A 27,084-nucleotide genomic window follows, 5' to 3' on the forward strand; every position below is an offset into this window, starting at 1 on the left:
TGTTTTCTGTCTGGGGATCAGTAACAATAACAGTAAGCGAATGTGATATATTGGAAGGGAATAAGATGATCATCGAGAGAGAACGAGGGACAGAGAGAGAAAAAAAATAAAGTGAGAAAGGGAAAGAGAGAGGGAGAAAAGATAAATATTGTCAACAAAATTGGCTGACCAATCACCGGAAAAGCACGGTTTCGGAACGTTGCCAAACTTAATTACCTCCTAATTGCGCGATTAATAATGCAGCCGTCCACAGATCTTGGGGTGCAGTGAAGCAGAGTCTCGCCGTGCGCCCCCCTCCCCACCTCCCCACCCCCGGACCTCCGCTCACCAGGTACAGGTAGCAGGCCAGAGTGGTAGAAAACTAAACACATGCATATTTCATCCAGGTTTGATACATTAACTGAGTATGTTTCCTTTTTCTTTTCGCGTATCGCGGAAGAAATATGAGATATACTCACTTTATGAATGTGAATTATTTCATTTGACGTGTCGAAATTCATGAAAATAAATGTCAGGTGCCAGATGTACCTTGTCAAAGACTCACTCACTAAATTAAACCCCGACACTATTAAAGTCTTGTCGTACCCTCTCTTGTATAGTATACAAAATGTTCACTTGATGATACAATGATTATCTAAAACAGATAATCTTATATAATTTATAGGATTCATCTTGCATGAGTTCCCTCCATTTTTTTCACCTAATAAACCTCACAGATATTTGTCATCACGAAAATATATAATATAGCGTTCATGAAATTTGAGCAGACATACAACAGCTGTTGTCTGCAAAATCATTTACGTGATCCCAGATATTCGAGAGGCAGCGGCAGAAATGGTCGATACAATAGAATGTTTTTGCAATCTACTGTAGATAGGCTGAAGATATCTACTGAAGATGTAAATATGGCAGACAATTCTTAAAGAGTTCATTGAAAGTCTTTTCTAAAACAATACCAAATGATAAAAAGACCTTTTTTTTTGGTTGCTTTTAATAACGTAAAGCCCGAGTTATATCATTCGGATTACGATTGCACATAATTATTTGTAATTACCAAAATAGATGAATAAGTAACAAGATAAATGAAAAAAAAATGAATGCCTTATTTGGTAATTGTTTACAACACGTATGTTTACACAGTTACTAATCCTTTTTGTCATGTGACCTGCTGATAATTAACAACATGAATTCCATTGGTTGGTCAATCAATAGTGGTGCACTTAAGATGACGTTCATTTCAACTGTGCTCATTGTCATATGAGTAGCCAAGACATTGTCAGGGTATATCTGGATTGGCATTTACAGTACTTGAAACCAGGCAAACAAGCCAAACAAACAAACAAACTACGCTTTGTTTTGAAGCAAAAAACAACAACAACTATACTTTGTTTTGAAACAAAATTCCGTTCTACTCTCACCTTCTGGCTCTAATGTCCTTAACTGAGGGTTTAAGATTAACTGTCAGCTAATACAAAGACAGATATACAACATACAATTATGTGAACTATCCTGACTGAGAGGCTGTCATGTGGAAGAATGATATTTATTCAGGTTTCAAATGAAATACAAACGATGCACACTCATAATACACAAACAGACATACAAACATACACTTTCATATAACCGATTATATACATATAAAAAGAATATAAAGAGAAACAGATAGAACGTTAGACAAAGACAAACACATTAAGAATTTCTATTGTGTCAATTCCTGAACTTGTTCGAGATTCGCGACCCCGAAAGTTTATGTTTTCCTTCTCTCCTTTTGTACATTAAAATCTTTCTGGCCTTTCTGGTTTCTGCAACAGGAACGTGATTTTCTTCCTTTTTTTTTTGTCATTAAAGCCTGATACTCTTGACGACCCCAGGCTTTGTAATGAGAAGACATGCTGTGTAAGATCGCCAAGTAACCTCTCTCTGCTTTCATTTTTTTTTTCATTCTTTCTTTTGAAGGTTTGAGTAGTGATTGGCATGCCATTATGCAATGGCTATATAGGCTTCTCATGTTTAGGTGATTGGATACGGGTGGCTGAACTAAACACATACACACTATCGCCTCACTAGTTAAGGTCAGCCAAAAGGACCTTGGGTGACATTAACAAAAAAGAAGATAAATATGTAACTCAAGTGGGCCATCCAAAGGCGTTGTTCCGCGGCTGAATTTTGGCAATTTCAGCCATGCCCAGTGACCAACGAGCCAACAATGTCACAAGTAAAGTGGAACTGTCAAACAGTCATGCCCTCTTGACTAGACTTAAGGCGATGGAGTATAGTCACAAGTCATTAAGATGGAGGATTTAGGGTGGTTTAGGGGGAGGGGAGTGAGGAGGGGGCGTGTCCATTGGGACATAGCGGCAGGTGGGTGAAGCGTTATCGGGCTAAATGTCAATCTCTGTTTCTGATATTATACTGAACAAAACGGCCTTCAGATGTCGTTGAGATGATTGTGTCCACAAGTCATACTGTCATCGAACGCTAGGTCAAACTAGGAGCTCGCGTCTGCAGAATCTTAAGCTGCATATGCCTTTTTTTCGTATATTTCTAATAAAAATCAGCTATGACGGTTCTTTTAAAACTGACACATATCGACAGATTTGGTATTTTCTCAATTCGTCTTTCTACCGGGACCAAAATATGCATCCGAGAGAAGAAATACGACAAGAAAAAACACAGCATAGCTACATATGTGTGATTTCTAAAAAAAAACAAAAAAAAGGAGAAAGAACTAGATTAATGTTTAGGCTTATAACTTACATAATGTGTATAGGAAATTGGTCATAAAAGCATGTGCGTCCACACAAAAACAGACGAATATGCGAAAATACCCTTTTCCCTTTTAAAATCTCCTGCCCTCTTTTTAATTCACTTTTCCATTTTACTCCACTGTGCAAACGCTCATTTCGAAAAAGATCACAGAGTGTTCATGATAAGAAACGAAACATGAATATCCCCCTAAACAATACACCAACACCAGATAGATAGTCACCTAATCGCCTGAAAAAAGTGTGTGTGTGTGTGTGGGGGGGGGGGCATTTAACGTTGTTAACATCACAGCGCAATGGCCCTCCATTCACTTTGATAGCCTCATTTTGCAAATCTTCCATCGACCTAGTAAAGGAAACATTGAGGTGTTTTATTCGAAATCGATGCACTTATCCTGTGTCGTTCGCGTCGAGCCATTGTAGCGTTTTGATAGTACGTAGGGAATGATTGCCTTTCAGGGGGTTTAGCAAAACAATATTTTTTCTTGAGAATCGATTAAACAAAGGGTAGAAATTCACTTTCAGGGAGATAAACCATGACCATGGGGGTGGGGGCGAACGCATTTAATTAACGTTTTAACAAGTAATTTCATCAAAGCTTATGCATGCGCTTGTAACGGTGATAGTATTGAACAAAAGAAAAAAAATGCGGAAAATGAAAACGCTTGCTAAAAAAGGGCCATAACCCCTGATACACTGCTGCGCTAAAAACCGCCAACGACTACCCGTCCTTTCGGATGCCGTAAGCCAGACCCAAAATAGATCGGCGAGGTACGTCATACAGCGATGATTACATTTTAAACGCGAAGGTGGCGTCGCGGCATGTGTTAGTGTTGGCTGAACTTCAGTAAGTTGGATGCAAAAACAAATTGGCGCGAGTGCGTTTACTGCGGGGAGGCGAAAATGATGCTTCACAAAATCAAGAAATGCTTTAGAAAACAACATAAGCATACCGCAAGATGCATTGGATCCCCCTTTTTTTTAGCAGACAACATCTATTCCGTTTCGAGCTTTCGATATTGCTGACCCTTCTAAAAACAGATCACTTCTCTCGGCCAAATCTCGCGGGGACAAGTATACACTCGACATGCTCGGTGGAGCGTTCGCGGATGGAGTTATTGCTATAATGAAGCAGCTGTACCTCAGGTAGACAGACGGCTGGTAGGATATTTTTTTTCTCTCTTTTTTTCTTTTTCCCCTTGCTACTCAGTAGGACTATCCAAACCTGTCTATTTGTGGATTTTTACTGAGTAGGTGACCGTGTGTGCCACTTCCAGACTTCACCTTCGAAAAGTTATTATAAATAACCCTATGTGTTTTGCTTTGGCTGCTGATGATAATTATTAAGTTTGATGTGCCGAAATCGCCAAACTTATTCTATCATGATTTCTAACTACAAAAATAGAGCTATTAAACTAACATGGAAACGATTATTGAAACAACCCCGTAAAAAAAAAAAAAAAAACACTCAGGCAATAAGCATTCCCTATTAAAGAAAGTTATGCTACTTAGATTCAAGGGACTCCAAATATTTTTGAGTGTGAAAGAACTTTGGATGCTAGTAACATGGATAGATTATTGATGAAAGAATGTGATGCAAGGGACGAAGCAAGTGTCATTTTATTGGAATCCATGCATCAAAAATTGTTCATACATAACATTTCATACATAACGTTTATTTGTTTGAGATTGTAAAAGAAATCCCAAATGAGACTACTGGTTTCTGAGGAGGTGTCGCAGCTTTGTAAATAAGGTCACTGATCCTAAATCTAGAGGTTCATTATTCGAGTTCTCTTTGGAAGCCAACTTACTCCCTCAAACTCTCTTTCTTTCCATCTCATCTCTTTTCTTTGTCTGCCTTTACTCTCTCATTCTCTCTTCTTTTCCCTCCTTTACTATCTCTTTATCTCTCTACTGAACGATACTTTGAAAGGTGTCTTAGATGCGGAAATCAAGCAGATCTAACCTTCCGATTGGTGTAGAGGGTAAAGCGTAAATATAAAGAGATGGTGCATCAAATAAATTAATTAGAACGGCCCGAAACCACAAAGGTGGTACAAATGAAACGACAAAAACCATGGAGCGCCAAGTGTCGCATGGAATATTTCATTACGAAATCAGTCATTTCGTCGATAAAATGATTATTTTGTAACGAAATGACAACATTTTGTAACTAAATGAACATTTCGTCCACGAAATGATAATTTCTTTAACGAAACGGTCATTTTGTCGACGAAATGACCAATATTCCGTGCGACACTTGGCGCTCCATAGTTTTTGTCCATGGTTTAAACCATGGTTTCATTTGTACCAACTTCGTGAATTCGGGCCAACAGGTCTGAATGTGATTACGCAAAGCTCTTTTGAAATATAATGGTAATCATTGTCAAAGGGGTGGCATATGGCAATGCATTTTTATTGCCAATATTAGTGTCAGTGTCATTGTCGTTACCCACTGAAATATGATTTAGTTTACTTTTGATGGCACGTAGAGTCGAGAAGCAATAATCAAGAGATCTTTCCAATCAGCTACGAGAGAGGTTTTACCGCTCTTTATTCAGATGTGCAGTTTAACTTGCAGATTTCTTGGAATACGCACCCTTGTCACATTTGGCATTCAATAACGTGAAAGTAGTACATACTCCGCTCACACACACTATTGATTTATTTCGTGTCTCCATCATTGCGAAGAGGTTTGTGGTTTGTTGACGAGATTGTTTTTGACTAAGATGTGTGTCTTTTTGAAGGGCACTGGCGTCTTCGACGATACTTACTGCGAGCAGGGTTTTAAGATGCGATGCAATGTCGGTTGGTCAACCTGACTTGACGGTAAACGTGAACAGCGCCATCTTCCATTTCTGTACATGGCAACGCGTTGTTCGTGACTGACCATTCAAAATTCTGGCGCATTAAAACAGTATCGAATACACAGTTATCGTTGCTGGTTTTTTTTTTTTTTCGTGTATGGCATGAATTTTCTACAATCAAGCAAATAATTTTGTAGGAATTGTCCTCCTCTCAACTTTACCATAATTATGGTAAAATGAACGAATGATCTCCCTTGACTAGCAAGCTAATATTACAACACCATTTCACGTAGGTGTTATTACCAAGTTACCAAAGAGATGTGCAAGAGACCCTAATGTGTTTAGAAAAATCCTAATGCTGATTTTTGCTAATTTTCTCCGCAAAAAGTTACGCGTTCCTGTGCCTTGCTTTTTTAAAAACATTTTGCACTTAGTTTCCAATATTATCAATAAAACTATGGATGACGTCGTTTATTCACTGACATGAATTGCAATGCCTTACGGATGTCGGTTGCTTGGAATACCCGTCAAAATACTTTGATATGGTAAATGAATGTAAAGGATTATATATACTATATACTTGTCCATTATTTCTGCAAAATTTTGTTCCTACAGATTTTGTCAAAGGGAAGTACCACGATGTATTTGCATGCTTTTTTTAAAACATTCTATATATCCCATTGAACCAACACTTGCCCAATACAAATAGATGTGTAGTATCTTATGTAATGACCACTAATTCCATAATCAGCCAATCGAGTCGGAATTGACATACATGCAGTGACATGTGCTTTAATACGGAGAAGCACTTTTAATTCCTATTCAGCTATCATCATGTGCTGTAGTCCCCTTCCAACACATAATCTTTATCCAGGTTCAGTGGCATCAAATGGTGGAAGGGAGATAAGAGACTTCGAATAACGAGCGGGGGGGGGGGAGATAGAGCTAAAGAGAAAGAGATAAGGAACATGAGGAGAGAGATAGCGAGCTAGAAGGGAGAAGGGAGAGATTAGGAGAGAAGAGAGCGAGGGTTGAAGGGTAAAGGTAGGAATATATGGAGAGAGAAAGGGGAGAGAATGGAGAGAGGTTAGGATAAAGAGATAGGAAGAGGTTGAAAAGAAAACAAGGGGGCAGATTGGGAGAGAGAAGAAAGAGGGGGGAGAAAGATGCTATCTATTTCTTTATTTCGCATTATTTCTTTAAGAAGGGTTGCCCGAGTCTGCATTAGCTGTTTTTTTTTAATCGGGGCCCTTTAATACACAGCACATGAATCATTGCAGAATTACAGTTATTAATAAAGCATTTGAAAACATTTAGATACAGTCAAAGGCCAAACACTAAACAGATAACACTAATATGACAGATGGGTCATTAACTCTTCACACCCGTTTGGAAGCTCTCTTGAAACTGGGAGCATGCCCCAGATTTCAGGATAGTTATACCGAAACACCAGGCACGTGACATGCATCAAGCTCGGTTTCTACAATTTAGTTCAGCATGGTTTACTGTTTCGCCTCCCATAGGATGAAACGGAATCATTCCAGGACCAGTCGATGAATACGAAAGGTCGCGTAGTAACAGGGGAAAGGGAAACCAAAGAAACACATAAAAAAATAACATGAGCGAGAAGAGCGAAGCGCCACATGAAGCGTTCCGCCACGCCCCGATTACCGCACCTCACTCTTCAGAACTATGCCTTTTTTTTTTCTTTTTTTTTTTTGCGGTCCGTGGTCCCATAATGGATTGGGACTCCTTTTTGGTAACGTTTACACACCAACGCGATGGGCATGCCTCGCTGATCTGGTCGTCAATTGCTCCGTTTAACTCTTCACAACGGTACGAGAGCTCGCTTGACATAGGGAGCATGCCCCAGGGTTTCAGGATAATGATACCAACACACCATGAATACAATGGATTGTGCACGGTTCTTCTCAAACACGAAGTCTTCTTGTAAAACGGAGAATGTCCTTTAGGCAATGGTACACGTTCTTGTATTTTTGTAGGACAGAAACGCGCGCCAGTTCAAACGAGAAATCATAATTATTCGTCGCATAGATTTGAATCTCAGTTCTTTTTCTTGACTGCGGTTACATAAATCAAAACATCATTTTATCAAACACAAAAGACAAAAGCAAAAATGACGTGAAAATAGAGGTATAGAGTTTGCAAATTGCAGTGATGAAAAAGAAAAAAAGATTTCTCTTTCGACGAAATGATCTCACACTCAGCAAAGGATAAATTGCCTTTTTCACTGCCTTGTATAATAATCACAATAAGGTCAAGGTATGTAAACGTTAAGCAAATTGCTCCGTGATGCGCTTCAATGTCTGCTTTGTTATCTAATTCTAATCCGATATCGTGGTTAACCCGTAATTATCGTTTTGACAACCCACTAAAAACTATGATGAGAGCAGCCTTGATCGAATGCTATTCTAGAGTGATGGCAAGGCAGTACTTTGCAAGGTGTGAAGAAAAAGAGTATTAGATAAAATCAATTTACGCTTAAACACACACCCACACCCACACACACACACACACACACGCGCGCGCACACACACACGCATACACACAGACACATACAAGTCCCACTTATGTACACATACAAACGAGTGTTCAAGTGTCCAATCGCAGATAGATGCTCGCAACAGCAGCTCCAAAGGATAATGCTATTTCTTTGAGTTGCGCTGCTCTTAGAAGTGCACAGGGCTACTGGAGGGAAGAGGGAGCGGGGGCGGGGTACAGGCACATTGGAGTATGTAGCGTTGAGCAGCTTGGAGTGACAGAGACATAAATACATTAACGCAAACATCATGTCAAGCCCTTCAACCGGAAATAGATGTTTACAGCGTGTGCTTCGACAGCGATCTGCGTCTCCCTCATGCCCCTCCCCACCCCTCCACCGACCTACTGTGCCCGGATGAATGCGCTACTCATACTTTCACACTCACGAGGGAGGTATCACCTCTCTGCACTCACTCACACGCGCACGCCCATACACACTTACACACACAGCCATATGAACAGGCAAAAAAAGCACTAAACCGCGGAATTGTAATCCATTCCGAAGGACTCTACACGATGAGGATAAAGTGCTAACCGGGGGATTTGAACCACGGGACCTCATGATCAAAAGTTCGAGGTCTTTACAGTCCGTGGTCTTTATTACCAATACATATGTATGGTAATTATGATATACATATTCTATTCATCAAATCTGGATTCAGAAAGTAACTTTGAGTTCAATTTGAGTTTTAATAGCCTCATGCTCTGAAAATATGCAGGGGAATTGAAATACGTGTAGTCACGTGGTCTATAATCCATGGTGTGTTTGGGTCGAGTATTGTGTACTGATGATGAGGCCTATGTCTCAGTCCTTGTCCTATCTATACCGCTATCTCTCCACTTCATCCATGTTGGAACACAGTGGCCCACTGACGTAATCCGTACTTAAAATGGCATAGAAAAGACACTGACCCTGTATATATCTCATAGGCCTGGATTTTAATGAACACTATTCCTTGCTCACATTCTATTGCGTGCATGCCAATTCAACGCGAAATAATCTTCCATCGACGAAGTAAATGTAGACCATTCCATGCCCTCAATCTCTTTGGAAAGCATTTTAGTTAAAGCGGCCAGAGAGTTAAAGCTGAATTTTTTGAAAGGTTATAGGTAGAAGCTTTGTCCTAGTGACTTGTTTGTCCAGGAAGACGAACAGAGCAGAATGTGTGTTTGTTTGTGTGTATGTGCATGTATGTATAATATGTGAGTGCGTACATGTGTATGTGTGTTTCTGGCAAGAACCAAGATGCTTTTCCTGTAGACGCTTTTCTCAGTATAGAGTGGTAAAAGATAAGATACGTATTGACATTCGAACAAAATCAATATATATGTTTATAAACATATACATACATACATACATGCATATCAATATACTTTGATACGTCTTTAGCCAACGTGTCCAATTGTCATCAGAATGATGACAATATTTCATTTCTGCTGTAAATGTTCAATTAAGAGCCGCCTGATCAACATAATTTGAGTTCCCCTTGTATCCCCAAGACGTGATTCAAATGGTGATTGTTGACTTAAGCCCTCTATATCGATGACCCATAGGAAAGTCGACTGTGTTCGACTTCGACCCTGGTCGATGCTAATGACTTATTTTTTTCAGACGGTGGTTCTTGAGGGGTTAAGCCATTTTGTCTACAACAGAATTCCGGAAGGAAATCAGAAAATCCCGCTACATAATCGCCAAAGCCTTTAATTTTTGCTGTCCAAACAGGGTGCCTCAGACGGCGACTCAGGTTGTTGAACCACCATCGGTCCAATGTCTGCCCCCCCCCCCCTTCATTGTCGATTTGACTTGAGTGAATCACGTAATATCGACAGCGTACTTGAATATTGTAAGCTGATAAGCGGATGTAAGCTCACAAACACACACGTGCACATTCACATACGCGCACACACATTTGACCAACACAAAATCAAGTAATGTTATATCATCTTAGAGTCTTCTTTGTATGTCTTTATGTAATTTTTCAAAAAAATAAAACTTATATGCATTGAACGGTTTAGATTAAAGTTGCAGAACGGGAGGATCTAGTAATTTTATTTCTTTGAATCAATATTCCGGCAAATTGTATAAAGAAAGCTCGAATAAGTTTCGCGTCAACAGCAAATTACGATCAATGACTTGCGATTATAACTGAGAAAAGCACGAAAAGGGTGACTAGTAAGGCTGTATTGACGAACGGTAAAGGAAGAAAACCAATACTCGAAAGCAACATGCATATTTAACATCGGTACTTGACAGTTTTGTTATCTTTTTTGTGGTGAATGGGGAGACAGTCAGTGCTACTTGCTATCTATAAGTGATCACCGAGTCGCGGAGACTGGCTATAAAAATTAGAGGTCACGCATTCATCATCGCTCTCCAAGCAATATTCGAGCGGGTAAGAATAATGATCATTACAAATTTCAATGCGTTGTTGTTGCACAGACGTGAGAGGTTGGATCGCGTTGATTGATTCTCGATCAACGGTAACAACAAATCGATCAAAGGTAATTGATGAATACCTTGTTATTAAAGCAACCCACTTAAAAGGAAAGAAAGAATGACAGAAAAAAAAAAGACAGATGGATGGCCGCAATAACTCGTATATGCTGTCAGAAATGATGACACTTCGTCGCCCGTTGACAATCTGCTGTCCCAATTTCTGTGGAATAACCACCATTTTGTTACCCTATTTGCGTCGCGGCGCTCTGTCATGTATATGGGGTTGCTGCTTATTAGGTCACACCGATCGCTTCGATAGTTTTTAATTCGGATACTAGAAAAGGGAAGTCAAATCTGCATTTGAAATAAAAAAAGCAATATCTTATTATCATTATGGCTCCCCGGCACACAATGCATCTGCTGTCAAAACACACATGGAGTTGGCAGATCTTCTAGGGCTAAAATCTCAAGCACAATAAGACGCGCAAGGACACAAGCATCAATTCAAACATTCACGTGGATGTAGATTCAAGCTTTAAATGATTCGGGTCATAAGAGTTGTCCATGTGCTTCATTGAATTGAATTGAAATGATTTGAATTCAGATCAGGTACATTTGTTCTAGTAAGACCAATCACAAAATACAGGGATACATTTACACAGACCTTGATAGCTCTACATTGATCTGATGATGGGGGCATGTCCGGAGAAGTAACGCAAACAGGTAACTTGTGTTGGAATGCCCGGATACAATATAACAGAATGCATAAAAAGGATGCAAGAATGACACGTATGAAAAATAATTTAAAAGAACAAAAAAAAAAGGAAGAAGACGAAGAAGAAGAAGAAGAAGAAGAAGCAACATACATGTTTACATGCAGACTTCAAAACAATTCTGGCAAATCTTGCTTTATACAGTGCATGAATAACAGGTATGTCTTAAATCTGCTGTTATGTGCATTCATAGATGGGACACTGGTAACATGCAAGGGTAGCGAGTTCCACAGTTTTGGTCCAGTAAAACGGAAATCATACTACCTGGTATGACGCAAAAGTAGACAATTGGATGATTGTGTGCTGTAATTATGAAAATTCTTGTTGAGGGCAAAATGTCTCTAAAACAGAATGGTGTGATTTTGTTCATAGTTTTGTACACAAAAGCACCTTGTTTAGAAAGCAGTATATCATGAATAATTGTAACTATATCATCGTAATTTGACATTGATCTGCTCGACGCAAAAAGAAAAATCCTTCTTTTAATTGTTTGTGTACAGTGTCTTGAGAATAACTGTTCCTGTAGCATGATCATCAGACTGTGTTTTCAGCCTCGAATCAAGAGGCGGGATACATCTCGATTAACATAAACAAAATCATGCACCTATTCAAAAAAACACACACTCAGATATCCATCCATCTATACCTATCTATCTTTCTATCTATCTATCCAGCCATCTATCTATCCATCTATCTATCTATCCATCTATCTATTGATATATCTATCCATTTATCTATCTATCTATCCATCTATCTATCTATCCATTTATCTATCTATCTATCCATCTATCTATTGATATATCTATCCATTTATCTATCTATCTATCCATCCATCTATCTATCCATCTATCTATTGATATATCTATCCAATTATCTATCTATCTATCCATCTATCTATCTATTCATCTATCTATTGATATATCTATCCATTTATCTATCTATCTATCCGTCTATCTGTCTATCCACCTATCTATTGATCTGTCTATCTATCTATCTATCTATCTATCCATCTATCTGTCTATCTATCTATCTAATCTATATCTACATCTACATAATGCACTTGCATGTCTATGTGCGTGTATGTGTTTTTGCACGAGCTCATGTCGCTCATGTTATTCGTCACGTAAAAGAGGAAGGGAGAAAGAGCTAGGAAAGGGGAAAGGGGGGTTAATGTGTGTCTGCTCCAAAAGATGCATCGCATTAAATAAAGGAATGGCAAACCAGAGACAATGCGGCGTGGTTACTGAAAAGCAATACAATAACAAGTGTATGCAACCACTAGCTCTTAGACAAGGATATATTACTGAATAGATAGGGGTGGAAATTTGTCTCTACTCTTAGCTCTACGAGAGAGTCACAGCAACCAAGTGAATGTCAGCATATCCTATTGCTGTTGATCTTTCATTTTCTTTCCTCTTTTATACATATAACACACACACAAACACACACACATACATATATATATATGTATATATATATATATATATATATATATATATATATATACTTTTTTTTTCGTTGTCTAAAACTAATCACGATGAAAAATGCCCAGGTAATCTGTCATGTTTTAGCCTGTAAGTAAACATTTACATTACGCCTATTTGCGTAGGGCATGATATATGAATGATCGCATAGGGGAATATAATGATATATTGGACCGACGGCTAACCGTCCCCTTTTTCACTCTGTTGGTAGCATTTTTGGTGATTTGTGAAACGCTGTGCAGCAATGCAGGAAGAATGAAATGGTTCCAGGTCTGACAAACGAGAAGATTTAAGGGAAAGGCTGAAGTCAACAACTGGCCACTTCTATTTTACCGCTGACATTTGAATATGTCTTTTCGTAATACAAAAATGTATTGACGAAAAAATCTCACCTTATTCTCCGTGACAAAATGTACACAGATATGATAATTTACGATGTCTTAATCATTTTGTCTCATTTATAACAACGAAAACAGCAAAAGATAATTATCAAGTTTGCATGTAATATGAATTGTTTGCTCTTTCTTACACATTGAGTATATTCAAGGAAACACAATTAACGCGCGTCTACAGACTCATCGTGTATAATAAAATATCGAATCATAACAATACTAACAGCCCTCGAATACCATTTCTTCAACACTATGAAAACTATGGTGTCGTGGATAAAGTTGTTGATACTACACAGATGGAGATGAGATCGGGTCCTGTTCGGTTGTCTTCATTCTCTGACAACTTTACTCACAATGCCGTTCTTGACGCAGGTGTATAAAATGGTTACTTTGCAGTGGTGGGTAAAATGGTAAAATCAATGGTAAATAAAGCCAAGCAAGTCAGTTCATGCATAGATGCAGGGCAACATCAGCTCTCTAAGTCCTGTATTTCATTAGCGAGGTTTGCAAAATTCCTAAACATTGAAATTCCTGATATATGGACAAGGAATTGACCAAAATTCCTGTAGTTTAAGCCAAGTTTTAAACGACAGGAGGTATGCGTATTCAATTAATGTTCACACTGGCAAACATTCAGGGTCATATACATTGATTTAACTTACGTATAATATCCGCATCAACGATACGGCCGATTGAAGATTAAACCGATCATAATTATGATGCCACGAACAGTGTCCGCAGTCTGAGGCGCCCATCTTGGTTGAGGGGTATTTTACACCTAATGCAAACTCACTTGATGTGATTAAGATACGATAAGAAGGCACATTGACTTAATTACACAAAGTGTGAATGGCCTCCCACTATTAACGCTTGGTATTCCGCCGTAAATCGTGAGAAATTGCTGTCGGGAGACATCAAGAAAGGTTTCTGTAGTAGCCACATGACATTCAACTGCAAAATACTGTCAACTTTTCCTATATACCTGCAAGTGCCCCACGACATTAGATCTTATTAGAGGCTTAAAGTTGAGATATTGACAATTATATCAGCAAAGCACGTGGTTGAGCAGATTCCAGTGTTTTCTTTTCTCTCTTCCTCAAATAAAACTATGTCTCTTTTGGATCTAAAGAGGGGGTAAAATGTAACTTCGAATCACAGATGTAGCAAAGTAGGTCCCATTCTTGAACATTTTAAGCAAAGTGTAATGACAGTAGATACTGGCAAGCAGTATTTCGACTCTTCTTCGTGTGGTCCACCTATGTACCATCAGCCTTTGCAAGGCGAGGAGGTAGGTACTAACGACATTACTTGGTATTTCAGTATGTAATTGGACTTGGGATCGAACAGCCTTATATCTATCCACGGGTGACGGGAAGCATGGCTAAAGGAATACCCCGTGAGGCCACGTGGACCAGAAAGCGACATGTTTTAGAAAAAGAAGAGATACACGTTTTCAATCATCGCTCTCCATTACAATGTTGGTATGGTTACACAAAAAAAAAAAAATCGAAGATGATTCTCCAGCAGGTCCATCACCCCCATGTTGTGCATTCAGTCTGAGGTTGCAGAAGAACACACCACACACGGGTGTCAGCTTAGAAAACGTGAGAGAGACTTTTACAATGAAAAGTGATATGCGTAAATCAATTTCATTTGGACGGGATGTTGGCGGCACTTTTTGCTGTAATATCGCGAATAGGTACGTGATCAAATCTTCCCCCCTCTCCCGTTCCACACGAATCCACACGAATCCAAACTTCGATGAGTATGAGAGCATATTGCTAATCCCACTTGGTATCAATACTGGTATTCTGGACAGGCATTCACCCAGTGCCGTTGGGGGTCGCGTGTTTGCCAGGGGCCCTTAACATTTTCAGTCGGGTTGCAGCTACCACCAGACGGCTTTTTATCGGCTCGAGTCATAGAGGTCACGTGGAAATGTTACTCTATACCCCTACCCTAATCTTGTTTCTTTTTCTTTCTTTCTTTTGTCTTCTTGGACTAAAGGCCTTGTAGCATGAACAGCATGAGCAGTTCAAGCGAAACACTACATTTACAGCTCCTTTTCTATGCATGATAAACAGCAGCGTAGCAACAAATCTTGCCATGTTGCTACAGTGAGCAAACAGATAACAGGAAGACATTGATTGTACAGTGTCTGTAATTCAGAACGGTCCGACTTCGCGGGGGGGGGGGGGGGTCGCTTCCAGCGAATTAATGTCTGCATGGACAGTCAGGTAATATAAACACAACAAGACTGCAGTGTGTACCTAAGGTGCAGAGAAAACTGATAATGTTGAGAAATGAAATTTAAAAGTAACACACTGTTGTAGGGAAATATTCATCTGTGCCCCAGCGTGTACACTTAATCACAGACCAACAGCCGGTACGACTAGTGTATATACACACACACACACCAAAAAAAAAAAAAAAAAAAACACGAAAAAAAAAAAACATCATACTCATATACGTGGAACGTCTGGCCCGCATGGTATATCCGCTCACATGGGCGTTATGAGGGAGGTAATGAGAAATATTGCTTAATACGCACAGCAAAGAATGTTGAAAGACGTCTTTGAAAGCCACGGACGAAAACCAGCTACCTATGGCATGGAGCACTGTTTCAAGTAACATCACCCTTTGAATAAGCACGATTTGTCATTCGGATGCTATTACCATTTGACATGTACTATAGAACGAGCGGAAGTCAAACATGAAGGTCATCAATACACGAGGAAAAATTAACCACAGGGTAACGGTTACAATATTGTTACATGTTGGCGTTATCTACATTTCATCAGCAATGATGAGCTCTGGGTGCCCTTGTCTGTAATAGACGTAAGGGTCATCGCAAGATTGTTTGTTGTATCCACCCCCAGAATAATGATTGCACTGACCTTACGGCATGTACTTAGCTGCTGAGTGGACACCATTAACACTAACACCCACCTCTACACACATCATAAAATCGAAGCACATTATTAATGATCGGTGCATACACACGTTTTGTATATGTATATGTACCTATATATATATATATATATATATATATATATATATATATATATATATATATATATATATTATATATATATATATATGTGTGTGTGTGTGTGTGTGTGTGTGTGCGTGTGAGTATTGGTATTGCTGTATATATTGGCACCTTTAGAGACAAAACAAAATGCCTTTGAATCTTGTCACTCATCAGCTTTTCAAAGCGCATAATAATCAAAATGCCCCATATGTAATGAATTCACACGCAAAAAGTTTGTTGACTGATAATCTGGAGGCTGCACTCTGTAGTGTGGTATATGGTAGGATTAAAGGGAGGAAAGTAGTGGTGGGGGGGGGGGGAGGGATGGTAGGAAGCTCGTCCTTCTTATCATGACCGACCCATCTGTCGGGTCCTTCAGGGGTTCACCATCTCTCCTCGCACAATATGTTATCATTATGTATATTATCGTATGTTATCATTCTGTGATGATATATATATAAACACGCACTGGTATATCTTGCGCCTATATATCCGGGGCGCGCGTGCGTTACTGTCAGGAGATGTGGACGTGCATGAACGACTTTCGCCTACCTCAAAGAGAGAAAGAGAATGCGGGAAAAGAAGATCATGGCGGTGACTTAATCCCGATTGGAGGTCAATGGTTGAAGAAAAGAATGGGAAACATGGTTTGTTTGTGCTGGAAGAACATAAAGGAAGTCCGTCACCAAACGCATCAATTTGCCTCTTAAACTCTCTAGCAGCGATACGAAAACGATCCCACAGATGTATGAAAACTTGCCGAGCTCACGCACACACTCACACACACACACACACACACACACGCATACAGACACACACACACACGCACGCACATGGACTGACAAGAGAATACTACGATTCAGTTGCGATAGATTGGTGGTAATGATACTTGGGATGGCCGATTAATAAGAGTGACGAAAAGACTGAGGAGAGATGAGACTATTTCCGCACTGGCTTTAGGGCAAGACACGCAGTATCATCCTTGCAGAGGGATGTGTCTCACATCTTATGAAGATATGGACATTGTGAAAACTTCAGATTTTGGGGGCTCGAATATCAAACAGTGTCCCAAAACAGCATGACACCAAAAATATCGATTACAGTGCACTCCCGTTATAACGAAGTCCTCGGAACCGGTGGTTTTCTTTCCCTATGTCGACATTTCGTTATAACCAAACAGTATAGTGCATAACGATATACAGGTGATGATTTTGGGACATGAATTTTGACTTCGTTGTAACCAGAATTTGTCATAACAGTGTTGATTATACCGAGAGTGCACTGCATCTCATCTTAAAATATCGATACAAGTATCAACGTGTCGATGGTAGACAGTTAATTAAAGAACAAAAACAAAATCAATGCATATCGTATTCAGCTATTAATGCGTATTTTTCCTTGGATAAAATACTACGCTTTATCTATTACGTCTGATACAATGTCATTATGAATAATCAAACAAAATTAATCTACGTGACCACTGTATTACACACCAAAAAAAAATGATGAAGACTTTAAGTTGAGACAGGTATGATACACGGGTGTAGGACATTGTGTGTAGGCACGACTTCTGTTGATTTTGTTTGTTTATATCTCGTTTTGTATTCTCAAGCCGAAAGTTCAACATAGGCGAGGTATAGGCCATAGAGGCCTATACACTGGAGAACGTTAAAGTGTTGCAGGCAGCACGTGTGTTTGGTCAGAACGCACAGAAATAATGCCACCTGCGGCAAAGAGGTAGCGTCACGCGTGTTCTCCCTACGGAGCGGATCCATCGTGATTTATTCACCGTTAAAAGGGGGAAAAAAAGAAGAAACACTCGAATTTTCTTCCGCAAGTCACTTAATTTTGCCTGCCAACCAGAGTGCCAAGATAGTCAGCGTGCAGGGGAGCAGTAGTTCGGTTAAAGCCCCACGAAGAGTTTACTACAAGTTCTTAAAGTCACCACTTTCAAGTGCGTCAATAAATCGAGCAGATTGCACTGCGTCTATCCATTACGCAAAGGTAATCTATTCCGGAGACTCTCGAAGGTATACGACATATGCTGGTCTTATCGATTCTTCGCCTAGCTCAAACAATGTTAAAGGGAACATCCGTTCTATGGTCCGGATGCTTGTCCTATACGAGGAGAAGTGTCACAACAATAGAACAAAAAGTTTTATCTAAAACAGCAAAGAACAGAAAAACAGGGAGTTTGAAGTTTAACATGCTTTCGCGAAGCAATAATATTGATGATGATATATTGTACATGCTAGACGAGGCAATGGATTTTCGGAGAAAAAGATATGGAGACATGTGTGCAAGGTAATGTCGAATAAGGATAACGTAGGCATTCGTAGTAATTAGAGTAAACATGTTATTATAACCAACAATACTGTTCTGTTTAAAACAAAATTGTAATTTTCATTAATCTGTCTTTTTTCCCTAGTTACAGTGAAATGTGGACTGTTCTGTTAATCTTGCAACTTATTGTATCTTTTAATCATCCTTAAGATGGAGTTGCGTTTTCATTGTGTCGTTTCTTCCCAGTTAATCTGCTATCACGCTATTGTCATGTTTGACGCAACATCCTTCACGATGTTTTAGGAGAAATCAGAGTCAGATTTTGACAAGACTAGTTGACAAAGTTTAACGTCTCCCTCCTTTAGAATCAAACTGAATTGAACTGAATTGAACTGAATTGAACTGAACTGAGTAGAATTGAATTGAAGGTATATTTATACTGACGTTTTCATGATTATAAACTTACCAAGGAGGAATCTCTCAGAGTGTGTGGTACCTTTTTAGATTTACTGTCATAATCTTAAAACAGATATACTGCAAGAAGGTTAACATCGACTTTACTTAGAGGGATGGTGTTTTGTGTCCGATGACCGAAACCAAATGATAACTGAAATAATTTTTACGTGGCATATCTAATACGAGCGGTCTTAACTGGTCATCATTGTTTAAAGATTTGTATACTTTATGACTGCTCCGTAATGTTAAGTGCATCAATTAGATTAAACTCTGCCTTTACATGAATGCTATTTAAGATAAGAATTCAGATGAGTGTTTAAACTATCTCTCCATAAATTTTACTTCAGTTCGACAAACACCAAACGTAGGTCCGCGCGAATCAGGCATTCGATGACAGTTACGTTATCAGTGTGTCAAATCACACCTACATGTATGCTATAGGCATGACCACATTCATGTCCCTGTTAATATCATTAAAGTTCAACGTCTTGAAGCTGCCAATTACATAAAACCTCCTCAATCTGTAACCAGTTTAAATACAGAAGACACACACAAACATACACAAAACGAAAAATACCACCCACTATTAAGGACAGCGGAAGAGTACAATAGATTGCTATGTGTACAGTATGTCTACATGTACAACACGTACCTGTTAGAACGTAGATTGTGTAATGTTGTTTTCATACCTGGCAGTGCTTGCACATGGCTGAAGACTGAACAATAGGTTATGACAGCTACGATTATATTCGTACTGACGAGCAAAGAATGATAATAATGAGAAAGGTATATGATTATGACCATGATCTACGTAATGATGATTATGATAATGGGGATGATGATGATGATGATAATGATAATGATAATAATAATAATAATGACAATAGAATTGATAATGATTAAAACAATTAGTAACAATAATATAATAAAAATAAGACTAACGATTATAATGGTAACAAAAAGGATAAAATCATAATTAAAAAGATAATCGTACACAATCATCATCATCGTCATTACCACCACTATGTTATAGATTTGTTGATTTCTATAGATTTTTGATTTGTAATGTTAAAGAGAAATTCCAGTGGAGTTGAAAGTTAGTCTGCAAAGAAGGAGTAAACTTTTCTTTGAACAACAATGAAAATTCGATCAAAATCGGGCGAAAAATAAGGAAATTATGAAAAGTTAAATTTTTGCTAATTTCTCCAGATACAGTTCTTGAACTGCCAATATGGATATGCAAAGAGTACAATGATGATGTCATACAATAACGTATTATTCTTTATTTCATTCAAACGCAGTTGTCCCCCAGACCGTAATCCTTATGTATCTGACGGATCATTATTTTGAAGTTATTCACGTAGGAATAGCGTTATGGTTCACACTTAAATTTGAGAAAAATTGAATTTTCGTATTTTTTTGTGCGTGATCAATGGAAAATTGTGAGTTGATGACATAAACAACTCACTCAGTTCAACCGTATAAAAACTGTTCAGCAAAAATTTCCGAAATTTCAGTTTCATAACTTCCCTAGATTTATCCGATTTTGATCAAATTTTCACTGATGTACTTGGAACATTTTACACTTTCTTATGGGACTAGCTTTTAACTGGCCTGGAATTTCCCTTTAAGTGAGAACAAACAAAAATTCTTCTGCGTGTGTCGTTAAAGATACGTAAAATGCAAACCCGTTTCAGATTAACAAATAATAACAGTCCATATTATGATGAGAGACCACTACAGGATAGTTACTATGAAAAATAATTTGTGCCTGACATGATAAGAGGTCGGTTGTGTCTTTAATTCGTGAATACATTCATTCGTTTGTGTACGTTAAACATGTTATATACAGATAGCTAGTTAGCCAGATGGATAGGTAGGTAAGTAAATAGAACGATGTGGATACCTTGCCACACGGCACACTCGCTCTATCCATGACTGTATGAAGCAACAGACGTCCCCCTTCAACTTTTCACCCCATCAACTTTCCCTACCCACCAACCCCCTTCGCATCATAGCAACGCGAAGACAACTCGAATGAGGATAATGGGGCATCAAATTGGCGCCAACCCCCTGTCGGAGTTGCTGGTGATGCCGCCGTGTAGACATATTTATTTTCGCAGAAGTGCAAGCTCTCATTACCTTGGATTAAAGAATATCCCGTGAGGTAGAAAGAACAGTCACAATGGGATATGTAATTATTTAGCAAAGGGGAGGAGAAAGATCTGGCATTCAGATTAAGAGTTTAGGGAATGAAGTAGATGTTTATCAAACAGGTTGCCAGTTTGCGCAGTAGAGTATAAAGGGAAGCTTTCTATAAGGAACAATAATTACAGCATGCTTTTTTTTTTCGTTGAGATTGACAAAACATCGAAATGGAATACGAATAATTTTCAAGGTATAAATCATTCTGGAAAACAAGTATGAATTCCTTAGCAGCAGGGCAAAGGGCGTTTTTATTTTATTATTTTTTATTTCCTTATTATGTCAATAAAGAATGTAACATACGAAGCCTAGGTTGTCACGTGTATTTACCTGGAAACACAAGGTACGAGAAAGGAACAAAACCCCATATATATATATACATAATATATATATATATATATATATATATATATATATATATATATACATATATATGTATATATATATAAAGTTTAGTCGATTTTGACTTGGTCAATATCTGGAGATTGAACCAATCATTAGTCTGAAGGCTGCTGCGTGAGAGCGTCCATACGATATCTGCTTGTATAATCCCCAAACTTATGCCCCACGTATAATTCCGCTCAATTCTATAGGCGTCGTGGATGATATTGCTGGGAAATGACTTCAGCAATCACAACATCGTTTCGCTGAGAATTCCCTGGTTGAAAGGAAGACCGATCTCCAAGAAGTTGAGGGAGTATCGTATCATTCAAATGAAGAAACAATAAAGAAAAAAAAAAGGCCAAGGAAAGAAAAAAAAAATGAAGTCATTAAACGCTCGTCCACAGTTCATTAGCCAGCAAGTCAATCGTGTGACGCATTTTTCTGACATAACGACGCCGGATCATATGTCATTATTGCAATATGAATGTTATGTCTCAGTGAACATGGTATTATTGCCACGAGGCACCACAAATGTTTCTCAAAAAATGTTGGAAAAGAGAAAGCACGAGAAAAGAGAAAGATGTTGGGCCTCCCAGTTGCAATTTTTATTGACATCAACAACGTCACTGTTGTTTTTCTGAGCATTAGCTAATGATATAATATATTATTAGCAAATGATATATCATATCATATTATGATACATAATACGTATATGAAAGAGGTAAAGCAAACGAGTGTTTATGTATAGGTGTGGCCATTGTTTCAAAAAAGAAGAAGAAAAGACTTGGTCACTTTTAAGAAACATAAGTGAATTTTTAAAAGTATCTTTTCTCACCCAGTCTGGCACAAATAGTGTCGCTAGGGAATGCACGAAAAACTTTAATATCAAAACACACAGTCACTTGATATCCAAATAATAAAACTCAAAACTGCTTGACGCTTGAGGTATGTTGTATGATACGCTAAGCAGATACATTATGTATCATGCCACCCTACGAGTAAGTAAACTGTAATAATGGACATTGTGAATTCAAATAAGTTGATTGCTTTTCGGTTGAAACACCACACACACACACACACACACACACACACACACACACGAACATACACACGCTCATGGGTGAAACGACAAGCTTTATCAGCTTTTACGAGACTGATAGAACGATGTCTGTCTTCATCCTACGAAAAATAACAGGACAGCTGTATCATAATGCAGGTGCATCGTTGTCCAATAAGAAGGGAGCATTAGCTGACATCATCGACTTGGCGGTAGACACAAACCGCGCATTCCGAGAAACGGACGGAAAGACAGAAACGAATCACATTTAATTCATCTTTGTCATGTTCCCCGGTTGAGAATAACGAGCATAGCGGCGGCGAGAAATGAGATATGCGATATCAAGCGAACGCAGGTCTCGCACGTGTAGCAATCTGACAGCTACCGCCTCGCAATGACTATAGGACTGATTTGAGGTTCTTTCTGTGACAGGGACTTTGGACAGTGTGTACAGCGCTATGGGGTTCTCTTTGCCAATCAGATACTCACAACACACAAAGGGTTAAACCAATCACGTCATCGAATGTTACCGGAGAGGATTAGAGCGCCAGTGAGCGCATAGCTTCGCGTTTCTGCTAAGGAGTGCTCTCCTTAGGGTTACATCATTTCTCATTCTTAGAAGGACACTTCAAATGTCGTTGACTCCCTCTTCTCTCAGTCTGATCCTCCCGCGCCGGCATCGCCAGACTTTAATGGACTGGCTCCGAATGATTCGATCTCGCAGGATAAACCACTTCATTATCACTGTACTTTCTTTTTAATGGTTTTTCGCGGAAGTGTAGACAGACGGAACTTTAAAGATCTTTCCCTTATTAACGCAGAATAAAGACCATCCCAAAGTCTACAAAGCTCAAAACAATTTCTCCTGTATGTTTCCAACTTTGCTTAGGTGCAACAGTTATAACAAAGACATGCAAAGCGATCCTCATCAACGCAGTATAACGTCGAATATCGAAACAAGAAAAAACTCTCATTTAAAGGGATAGTATAGTTTTGGTTGAGACCTACAACTTCAGTTTTCTAACATTTTTCGGTGAGATGATGAGAAACCTTTTATGAAATGTGAAGAAGGATGTAATTCCGAAAAGAATTCAACGTTTATTTGATTAAAATTGGTTGAGATATCCAAAACAAGGCGATTCTAATAATTATTACAATCGTTTTCTTTTACTTTGTTTCTGGATGTCAACGCCATTCAAAAACTGAATTTCATTGAACAAAATCTGAATTCCATTTAGACTGGTACGCTCTGATGTATTATTTCATAAATGGTTTCTTATTATCTCACAAAAAAAAAGCCCAATCCTCATCTCCACCAATACTTATACCATCCCTTTAAAAGTCCGCCATGAAAAATGATAACCAACAGCAAGGACAAATCAGCCAGGAAGGAAAGGGGAAAGGGGAAATATACTATCATACCAACATACAGATACGTTTACATATTTACCTAACTACATAAAATGGCCCTGAAAGAGGCTTGACAAATTTCCCCATCCGTCTGATCTGAAAGCATACTGCCTAACCATTTCTTACTCTATATCTCCCGGTGTCACCTTATTGTGATGTATATTTAATATTAACTGATGCTCACATTAATAATCACGTAAATAACTATTTATACGTGAGGTGTTTGGCTTTGGGACTTAATACTGTATACCATGGAGACATTCGGTTCCCCTCTACTGGTGAACCTGTTTCACCAGGATACAGGAAACTATATAGGCTACAATTCACTGTACCTGAATTCCATTGTATTATAGATGCGATGAATTTATCATCTCTGGAGAAAAAAAAATCTTGAAAAAAGATATGAAACAAAGCACGCAAACTATTTCACCCGTACGTAATCGTTTCATAATATATTATCTGTAGGAGTCGTACATGGTCGGTATCAACCTTGACTATAGTGTCGATCTTCTCAGAACGTTGGCATTATCGAGTGATTATAATCTGGTGTGAAGGCATAATGACTGCACTAGTCCCATTTGGTGTCATGCTGAGGGGCAACATTGTGTACTCGCCGCATGAACAGAACGAGAACATAATGAATGTGGTGAACGCCGAGAACTTTGCCCATACTTACAGGTCCACGCTTTATACTGTTACACTGGGAACGTTCTTCCAGTCCTTGCGGAAACGTAATACATTCGTAAATACTGTGACTGTGTTTATTCCATACCACGCAGTGACAATTGAACGAAGAATTGTGACTACTATAAAACAATAGCTCAGTTGCAATTACTTACCGCCTAGCGACGCCGAAAATCTTGGCAAGCACCACTGTTGCACTTTTTTCTATTTCCAAAGGGGAGAAAAGAATATGACACGAAGGTAGTGAAGGACCAATGTATATAGTATTAAACTTTATGAGATCCTAAAGCAATAGTCCGGAATTTCGAAATTGATCCCAACATGGTAAGGCGTGGAGAAATCGAGTTACATGTTTTTATCAGTCCATGGCGCGCGTCCCGCTCGTCACCGGTCGCCGCTTTGATAGTTCCTCCTCTACGGCAGCTGTCAAACGGATGTCACGTACATAGAGGATGGACGCTAATCAGAAATATCCATTACAATGCATCAACGTTTAACGACGACCCAATAATGCTAATCGATGTTGTTGGAAGAGAGAAATAAATGGAGAGGGAGAGACAGAGAGAGAGGGAGAGAGAGAGAGAGAGAGATAAATATCCGAATAAAATTCCCATCTGAGCTGTCTCGCTGGTATAAGCTCTGCGACAAAACAAAACAGAGGTAAGCAGAATTTGAGTGGATCACAGCTCGACAGCGCGAAGATCCATCCGACTGGGCTCCGGTGCAGCCGGCGTTGGACGTTTCCAAAAGTCTGGCTTTATGTTTGAATAAGTGGCGTCCAAAGCAGCCCGACGGAGAAATGTAATTCAGGGAAAAGTGCCTTGGAGGTATTTGTGTAGTGATAGTCCAGCAATACTTTTCCCCTCCGAGATAAGATGGCAATGGACACATCGGATGGGGGAAGAGAGTGAGGGACCGGTTGAGGGAGAGCAGTGTGCGTGCGTGCGTGTGTGTGTGTGTGTGTGTGTGTGTGTGTGTGTGTGTGTGTGTGTGTGACACAGGGAGAGAGAGAGAGGGGAGAGAGAGGGAGACAGAAGGAGTAAGAGCGGGACGGGAAAAAAAGACTCGAGACTGATGGTTGAGGCGAGGGAAACAACCCCACTTGTCATGAAAACCCGTTCAGGGCGAATGAACAACTGTCAACCCCACTCAGATCCTCGAACTCTAGTCAACCAAAACGCAGGCTCGGCTATCGACTATAGATGTGAAGTATTCCTTTCCATGGTTTAAGTTTGCTTGAATAATAAAAAAAAAGTGAAACCAAGGATGAGGTCCTGGATGTTTCACTTCATGAAAAAAAATGCAGGGCAATAGCAGCTTCTCAATGGTGCTCCTTTCACAGTTTTTATTACTTATCCGTATATTCTTAATATTCGCGGTTAAAACACTGTTCGCAGAGGACAAACTTGTATATATGATGAACTCTGGCTCTCTCGAGAGGAGTTGAAAGTTTTGAAACATTACGTTTTTGCAACTTAATGATATGTTAACTAATATTAAATTTGCACTTTGTTTTTTTTTTCTTCCGATATTTCATTTAATTTTGACCCCTCTCAGTCTGTGGTTATGCTGAATTGAAAAAGCATTGCCAAAAAAAAAAAAACGAATTGAAAATTACTTTCATCACACAAGCTTTTATATCTTATACATTGTGTACCACGATTTGTTTGGTTTGTTCTTTGAGAAAGTTCCACAGAAATCGAATTGAGCTATTATTCAAATCTTATATCTTTATAGGTATTTGTCTAATCTGTACATTTATGTTACCAAGATGTATCATAAGCGTTCTAAGTTCTCAGTATTAGATTATCAAATAATAGTAATGACAGGTAAGGCTAGAAGAAAGAAAAAAAGCTAAAAGAAGAGAGAAAGAGAGAGAGAGTCAGAGAGAGAGAGAGAAAAAAAAAGAGAAAGAAATGATAGTAATATTGCCAAATTTAGAACGCATGTTGCCGATACCAACAGGAGGAATATCAATTTCATGGCGATACGTTAACCAAAACTAGTCGTTGTTTTTAACTCCGACCGAAAGTGTTTACCTCATGGCAGACGCCGCAAAGTGGTGAAATGATGCTATTAAGTTCTGACGGAAAAAAAAAATAGGACGCAGTGTTGTATAAGAGCAGAAATGTCCTGCAAATAATATTGAGTCTAATTGGCCCGCAAATACAAACATCAGGCGGTAGAACAAACAAGCGGGAAATAGCGATCAAGCTGTTGAGCAAATTCTCGCACAGGCAGAAGTGACTGCAATGATGGAATGGAAAACAATGAAACTTGAGAGCAATTTCTATTTGATTATGTCTACTTCGCGTGACCGCGTTTATGGATATGGACTTCGAAGCGCACGT

The 27,084-nt window shown here is 38.9% G+C and overlaps 1 protein-coding gene across 2 annotated transcripts in view; it reads right to left on the reverse strand.

Annotated features, from left to right (window-relative positions):
- Positions 1–25,635, reverse strand: part of LOC139743275 (short transient receptor potential channel 4-like) — a 93,714-nt gene extending 68,079 nt beyond the window's left edge. For both annotated transcript variants that reach the window (XM_071653778.1, XM_071653771.1), the window contains exon 1: positions 24,889–25,635. The gene's annotated coding sequence lies outside the window, so the exon portion shown is untranslated. The remainder of the gene's footprint in view (positions 1–24,888) is intronic.
- Positions 25,636–27,084: the final 1,449 nt, after the last annotated feature.

This window comes from Diadema antillarum, unplaced genomic scaffold, assembly GCF_040938485.1.
Source record: "Diadema antillarum isolate AM-2024a unplaced genomic scaffold, OU_Dant_1.0 scf00000033, whole genome shotgun sequence".
NCBI lineage: Eukaryota > Metazoa > Echinodermata > Echinoidea > Diadematoida > Diadematidae > Diadema > Diadema antillarum.